The 7,291-nt window shown below is 45.0% G+C and overlaps 1 pseudogene; it reads left to right on the top strand.

Annotated features, from left to right (window-relative positions):
* Window positions 1-770: 770 nt before the first annotated feature.
* On the top strand, window positions 771-2,453 carry LOC122737088 (annotated as a pseudogene).
* The last annotated feature ends 4,838 nt before the right edge of the window (window positions 2,454-7,291 follow it).

Below are 7,291 nucleotides of genomic sequence, written 5' to 3'. Positions count from 1 at the left end.
TTACTGTTTGGGATAAATGTGTTTGTTATTAGTAACCAAAAATGTTTTTGTGCAATGAGGATTTGGGTGGAAGGCAGCAAAACTGGCTAGGGTAAATTGCTAGTTTCTCTCCCCATTAGAGAAATTAGGGAAAGTGGATTTTGTTCTGTACCCCTAAAAAATCCTCATTTCCTATACACTGCCAATATTTGAGCTATAGTAGATAGGTGCAATTCTAGCCCAATACCTCTCTTAGAGATAGAAGAGTAAAGAAGTGATTACCCAGACACTTGTCTTGGATCCTCCCTCTCAGGGTAACTGTCAGTACATCCAAGGAAGGCCCTTCTCCTCCTCTCCTTTAAAGGTAGAGATCTAAATCTCCTTCTAGAGATTTGGAGTGGGGCTTTCCAGATGCCAGGTCAGGTATTGATCCACCCATACCACACTAGGTGCAGCCATTTCATGTTAGTTGTAGCTGCATTTATATTACATGTAGGTTGGGTGAGTAAAGTCAGAGTTGGTCTCTTTCATCAAAATGGTTTATACCATAATATTTCAGAGTCATTAAGAAGTGATGTTTGGAGAGCTCCATGGTTAAAAAGGGGTGGGGGGGGACAAGCAGGCAGCTACCGAAAATGTAAGGTGGGGATGGGGGCTGTGGACCCTTCTTTGTCCTGGGGCTGGGGGTACCAGACCCTGCAGGCTGAGCCATTCATTCATTCATCCATCCATTGAGCCTTACCCTCTTGGGCTCTGTGTAACTGTGGCCTTTCCTCCGGCTCGGCCTCCACATGGCAGTCCCCAGTCCCCCACCTGTCATCTCTGTCTCCCTATCGGCTCCTGCCTTCTATGCCCCACAGAAGGTTGCCCCAGTCATGGCCCCCAAACCCAAAGTGAACCCTTTCCGGGCTGAGGCTGCAAAGACCCCTTCAAGGCCCGGGGCCCAGAGGGCACAGATGGGCAAGGTGGGAGAAATTCCTCCCTCATCCCTGGAAGATTTCCCCCTGCCACCACCTCCACTGCTACCTGGGGATGATGGAGAGGCTTCTCTGGGAGGACCCTTCCCACCACCCCCTCCCCCATTTGAGGAACCATTCCCCCCTGCTCCAGAAGAAGAGACATTCCCTTCCCTTCCACCTCCTCTGGAAGAAAAAGTGGGGGTCGAACCTCTAGTACCAACCCCTCAGCCCAGAGGAAAGGTGAGCAGCATTGACCTGGAGATGGATTCTCTCTCCTCCCCGTTGGATGACATCACCCAGAATGATCCCTTCAAACCCAGGGTTTCATCTGTATCTGTGCCTCCCCCAGCTGTCCCCCAATTCCCTCCCAAGCCAAGCGTCCCAGCTGCAACTTCAGGCACAACACCTCTTACTCCTTGGTTGACTTCTGCCGGCCCTCTTCAGTCCCACTCTGTATCTGTGGCTAAGACTTCAACCATACAGCCTTGAGGTCCCCCACCTCCAGCTCTGCCTCCGGCTTCAGCCCCAGCTGCAGCTCCATCTGTAGTTCCATCCCCAGCCCCAGCCCCAGCCCCAGCCTCAGCCTCAGTCTCAACCCCAGCCCCCAGCCCAAAGTTTAATGCTGTGGCCCCAAATTCACTCCTGTAACCCCTAAGTTTAGTCCTCTGGCACCTGGGGGTCCCCCTCATAAGAAGGGTGGTCCTTCCCCCCACACTGGTACAGGATCTCAACCTCAGCAGCCTCAGCCTCCCAGTTTCACCCATGTTCAACAGAGAGAGAAGCCCCGTGTTCAGGAGAAGCAACGTCCAGTGCCCCGCCTGCTCAGGACCAGGTGTGCCCTCCTGGGGCCCCGGGACCTCTGACTCTTCGGGAGGTGGAAGAGCTGGAAGAGTTGACCCAACAGCTAATGAGGGATATGGAGCAGCCATCCAGTAACAAGCTCCCCACCAGTGAGTACTGTGGTCAGTGACACCAGGCCCTGGGGTGCTCCCAGCCTGCAGTCTGGGCACTTGGGCATCAATTCCATGTCACATGTTTCACAAGCCACCAGTGTGAGTGGCAGCTGCAGGGGCAGCAGTTCTATAGCCTTGAAGGGGCACCTCACTGTGAGCAAGGCTATGAGAATACCCTGGGGAAGTGTAGCCAGCCTATCACTGAACGGATGCTGAGGACCGAAGGCTGGGCCTTCCATCCCCAATGCTTCACCTGTGTGGTCTGTGCCTGCCCTTTGGAAGGGACCTTCTTCATCAGGGACCAGGCCAACCGGCCCCACTTTGTCCCTATCACCAGCAGTATGCCCCACACTGCTCTGTTTGTGCTGAATCCATCATGCCTGAACCTGGCCAAGATGAGACTGTCCGAGTGGTAGCTCTTGACAAAAACTTCCACAGGAAATGTTACAAGTGTGAGAGCTGTGGGAAACCCCTGTCAATTGAGGATGATGAGAATGGTTGTTTTCCTTTGGATGGACATGTATTGTGTCTTTGCTGCCACACAGCCTGGGCCCAGACATGAGGGTGAACTCATTTTCCTGAATCTTGAAGACCCAGGATCTAGTCCAGATCAGAGAACTACCTACTTTCAAATCAAGTCTTCCTTCACTCCATTCATCCTCATTGCCCACCCTGAGCCACAAGGAAATTTACAGCTAACCTTACTACTAGTGCCTCTTAAGTTCTAGTGCGGGACAGGGAGGGGATGGAGAGCAGCAGAACCTGAGACCCATCCCTTCCTTTAAATACCTTTTCTCACCTGGTACAGGGACCACCTGTCTTATCTTCCAGGCTTCACAGCATCCTCTTGTACCTTCCCCTCTATCCCTTTCCTCTTTGGGGAGCTTGACAGCTTGGGCAGCACAACACTGAAGCTATTGGCTGGCAAGAAACCTTTGTATTCTGTTTGTTGAGGGGCTTGAGGAGAGGCTGTGCCGTGGTTCTATTCCAGAGACTGGACTGGTAGCACCTTTCTTTTGGACCACACGTTGTGGAACTCTGGCCACAATTACAAATAAAGAATTCACTCCCCACCCCCCCCCCAAAAAGAAGTGATGTTGGAGATCATCTATTCTAATGTCTTTAATTTATAGAAGAATAAGCTGAAGTCCAGGATAGTTAAATGTAATTTCCCAGGTTTATTATCATTTTTTGTCTTCAAAAATTCTCCAGTGGTTCCTTATTTCCTACCCTGTAGAGTTTAAACTCTATAACTCTCAAGATCCTCTGTAACCAGGCTTTGTTTCCCACTATTACTAACCTAGATTCTCTGCTCTAATCAGGCTGAATCACTCACTGTACCATGAACGCATTATACTCATACCCATGCTTTCAATCATATTTGTCTTGTATCACTTTCCTCTATCATCTCCATTCCCTGGTTGAGTCTTCCCTATCCTCTCATTTCCAGTTTGAGTCCTGATATGTCTAGGAAGCCTTCCCTGACCACTGCTGTTCTCACTTCTCTTTTTCTGAAGCACTTTTAGTCTAGAGTAGAAAATTCAGTGTTTTATTATCAATCAACAAGTATTTATTAAATCCCTATTATGTGCCAGGAACTGGGCTAAGCACTACGGATGCAAAGACTAAAAAAATGAAAATAGTCCCTGCCCTCAATGAGTTTATAGTTTGATTGAGGAAGATGATTTGTACAGATAAACATTTTCAAGATGAAAAGAAAAGAAAAAGAAAATAACTTTTGGGTTGGGGCACTAGCAATTTGTAGGGATTAGAAAAGGCTTCATTTATAAAGTGTACTTCCTGTCTTTTATTATTCAACTCATTGTCTCATATGCATATACAAACACACACACACACACATATATATATATATATATATATATATATATATATATATCTTATCTCCCCAACTAGATTATAAGATGCCTGAGGGGAGGAATCCTAACTTAGGTTTACTGGTATCCCAGACAGTGCACTCACTGTACTGAGAACAAGTCAGTACTTAGAATCCCAGACCCATAGCTTTAAAGCTGAAGATGCTAGAGGCAATGTCCTTAGTCCGACCCTATCAATTTACAGATGAGGGAATTGAAGGCTAAAAAGAATTGTCCAGTCACAGAGGTACTAAGTAGCAGAGTCAGGATTTGAACTAAGGTTCTCTGCCTCTAAATCTTGTACACTTATCACATGCACTATGTGAATAAATAACTGATGATTGACTGATTTTCAGAGGCACTAAAAGGGCCCCATGGTTCTTTGTTAAGAGTTGGAGACTCTCCCTCCTGAACTCTCAGAATTTCCATGATCTTTGTGGAACCACGGAATTTGCATCTTAGGCCACTCACTACTACCCAATTTGCATAACTTCAGACATTTCCTCATACATAAACAGAGCAATACCTAGTCTAGCCTACACATTGCAAAAGATAGATATCAATATCTTTGAGAAGTCTTATAATTCCCGGAAGGACGGCAGCTCCTGGAAGTAGCTGCCCTAGAATTTATAAGTTAAGGAGCCCTGGGCTTTCCCCTCCTCTCTCCACCCTTCACCCCTATTGCCAGAGAGTCCCTTCTCTCTCTTTTTCCTACTTTACTCTCAGACACACAGGGACATTTTGCTCCTCCCTCCCCCGACCTGGTTTTTAACGCACTCCAGTTACCAAGGAAAAAGAAGATCATAGATTTATACCTAGAAAGGACTTTAGAGATAAACTTGTTCAGCCTCTTAATTTAATAGATGAGGAAACTGAGCTCCAGAGAGGTTAAATAACTGAGCCAGAGTCACAAGAGTAATAAGTGGCAGAATGGATATTTGAACCCAGATTCTGTCTCCCGATATAGAGCTCTGTCCCATGCTGCCTGCCTCATCTCCTCCCAAACTCATATCCCTACATATTATATTGGAGAAAATTCTCACTGAATATAGGGTCAGGATCTAAAGTCACCTGAGACCAGCTCCACTGATTCTTATTTGTTTAAACTTGGACAGGTCCTTTCTCTTTTTCGAGATCTTAACAGCTTTGTTGCAAAATTGGGGATAATGAAGCCATCACCTGTAGGTTACTCTAAGGATCAAGGGAGATAATTAATATGTGGGAGAGGATCTCTGCAAATATGAGTTAATGCCATTGTATTCCATTATGCAGGCAGCTGGTGGTGCAATGGAGAGAACACTGCACCTGGAGGTGCAATGGAGAGAACACTACACCTGGAATCAGGAAGACCTGAGTTCAAATCTAGCCACAGCTACTAACTGTGTGACCCTGGACAAGACATTTAACCATCATTTTTCTCAGTTTCCTCAAATGTAAGATAGGAGAAATAATAGCACCTTCCTCCCAGGATTGTCATAAGGACAAAATGAGATAATATTTATAAACGCACTGAGTACAGTGTCTGGCACATGGTAGGGTGCTGGAGTACTCTGGCACTATGTAGGGGCAGGGAAGAGAAGGGAATTGGAAAGTTATGCAAAAAACCAGGAGGACAGTGTAGCCAGGGAAAGGACAGCAGAAGAAAGATGCCCATCATAGGATGCCTACTAGGAGTTACAGGGGTATTCTGTTCTCTTAGGCTCCCCTGTAGTGTGGATGTAGTTGGACAACACACTTGGCAGATGACACCATCTGGTGTTTATCTGAGAAACTCCAGAGTAGACATCGGTGTGATGGAGTGGAAAGAATTTTAGAGTAGGGGTCAGAAGGCTGGAAGTCCAGTCTTAGACTTGGCAGCACAGAGTCTTAATTTTTCCTTTGTTTACTAAATGTTGAGACTAGAGAATGACACAGGGGATTTCTAGCAAGATGGTGGGGGTAAAAAAAAAGGTCAGGATTAAGCCTTTCTCTCATCCCCTCTACCTCAAAAAACAGATAAGTGTACCATATGGAGGTAAAGAACAAGGAGAAAGAAGGGAGGGGGGAGAGACAGAGACAGAGACAGAGAGGCAGAGAGAGCCAGACAAACAGAGAAAGAGAAACAGAGAGACAGAGAGACCAAAACAGAGACAGACAGAGAGGGAGAGTGACAGAGAGACAAAGAGAGAAGAGAGAGAGAGAGAGAGAGAGAGAGAGAGAGAGAGAGAGAGAGAGAGAGAGAGAGAGAGAATTTTACAGAAAATTTTAACAAAAATATAAAGAGCAAGATCTGCCATGTCACCTCCTTTATCCACCCACCTCTTCCACTCGAATACCTGTAAGACTTGTATGAATTGATGTAGAGAGAAGAAAAAGAACAATATACATAATGATTCTAATAATGTAAATAAAAACACCACACAGAGAGCTGAATCAGAGATTCTCCATGTCTGGAGGCCAGTGCTAAGTACCAGGATGAAGCATATTTAGGCTGTGGGAGATCCCTCGATTCTGGAATTATGTATTGAATGACTCCTGAGGATGAGGGAGCCCTTGTGATGGAGAGTTGATCAAAGCTAAGATAAAGTTTTCTTGTTTCTTACAGCCAATTCTAGGCCCTCGGGCATATCCATACTGCTGTAACTATTGTATGGCATTGAACTCTCCTAAAAATGGTCTGAAGAATGATATATTAGTAAAATAACATGATGTGGAGGAAGATTAGCTTAATTTGTGATGCTTTGTAAAAGGAGAAGCTGGTCCTTTTCCTGGCTTAATGGGTTCAAGGCTTAAAAAAACCCTAACAGTTCACACATAAAGCTTTTTTAAAAAATTTGGTCCAAATGGAATAAATATCTTTATGAGAACCAAAGGAGGGAAGGAAGGAGGGAACAAAAAGGAAAAAAGAGAAATTTCCATGATAATTTTATAATATGTTTAAAAGGAATAGCAAGTTGAACATAATAGATTTTCATTCTCATTTGCAATCATCTCCCTTATTATACTATGTTATGGAAATGCTTATTTTATTCCATAAATTAAAAATAAGTAAATGGAAAATTTTTAAAAGCTCAGCTCAACTGCCACCTTCAATGTGAGGATTTTCCTTATCCCTCAGCTGCTTTGTGCCTCCCTCCAAATCAAATTGTATTGATTGCAAGTTGTCACTTTGACAAGTATTTATTAAGTGTCCACTATGTATGAGGCACTGCGCTGAGCACGAGGGATATTGTTGTTGTTTGGTTCTTAGCTCCTGAAGAGGACCATGACATTGGGTGATATTATGACTTGCAGTGAATTGGATTTAAGTGAAGGAGGGTTGTGCAAGGTCACCAATCTCACACTCTCCTCCAGAACCATCAGGGTCAGGACAACTGGAGATGGACCCAGATGTTTAAGACAATTAAGGTTAAGTGACTTGCCCAGGTTCAGACAGCTACTAAGTGCTATATGTACTTTTGTTTCTGCATCTCCAGCACCTAACACGGTTCCTTGCAACTAGTAGGTCCTTTACAAATGCTTGTTAGTTCATTTTTTCATCTAATTT

The sequence above is a fragment of the Dromiciops gliroides genome, chromosome 1 (genome assembly GCF_019393635.1).
Source record: "Dromiciops gliroides isolate mDroGli1 chromosome 1, mDroGli1.pri, whole genome shotgun sequence".
Lineage (NCBI taxonomy): Eukaryota > Metazoa > Chordata > Mammalia > Microbiotheria > Microbiotheriidae > Dromiciops > Dromiciops gliroides.
Note: the sequence above shows the minus strand (reverse complement) of the source record. Positions and strands in the feature narration are given on the sequence as shown.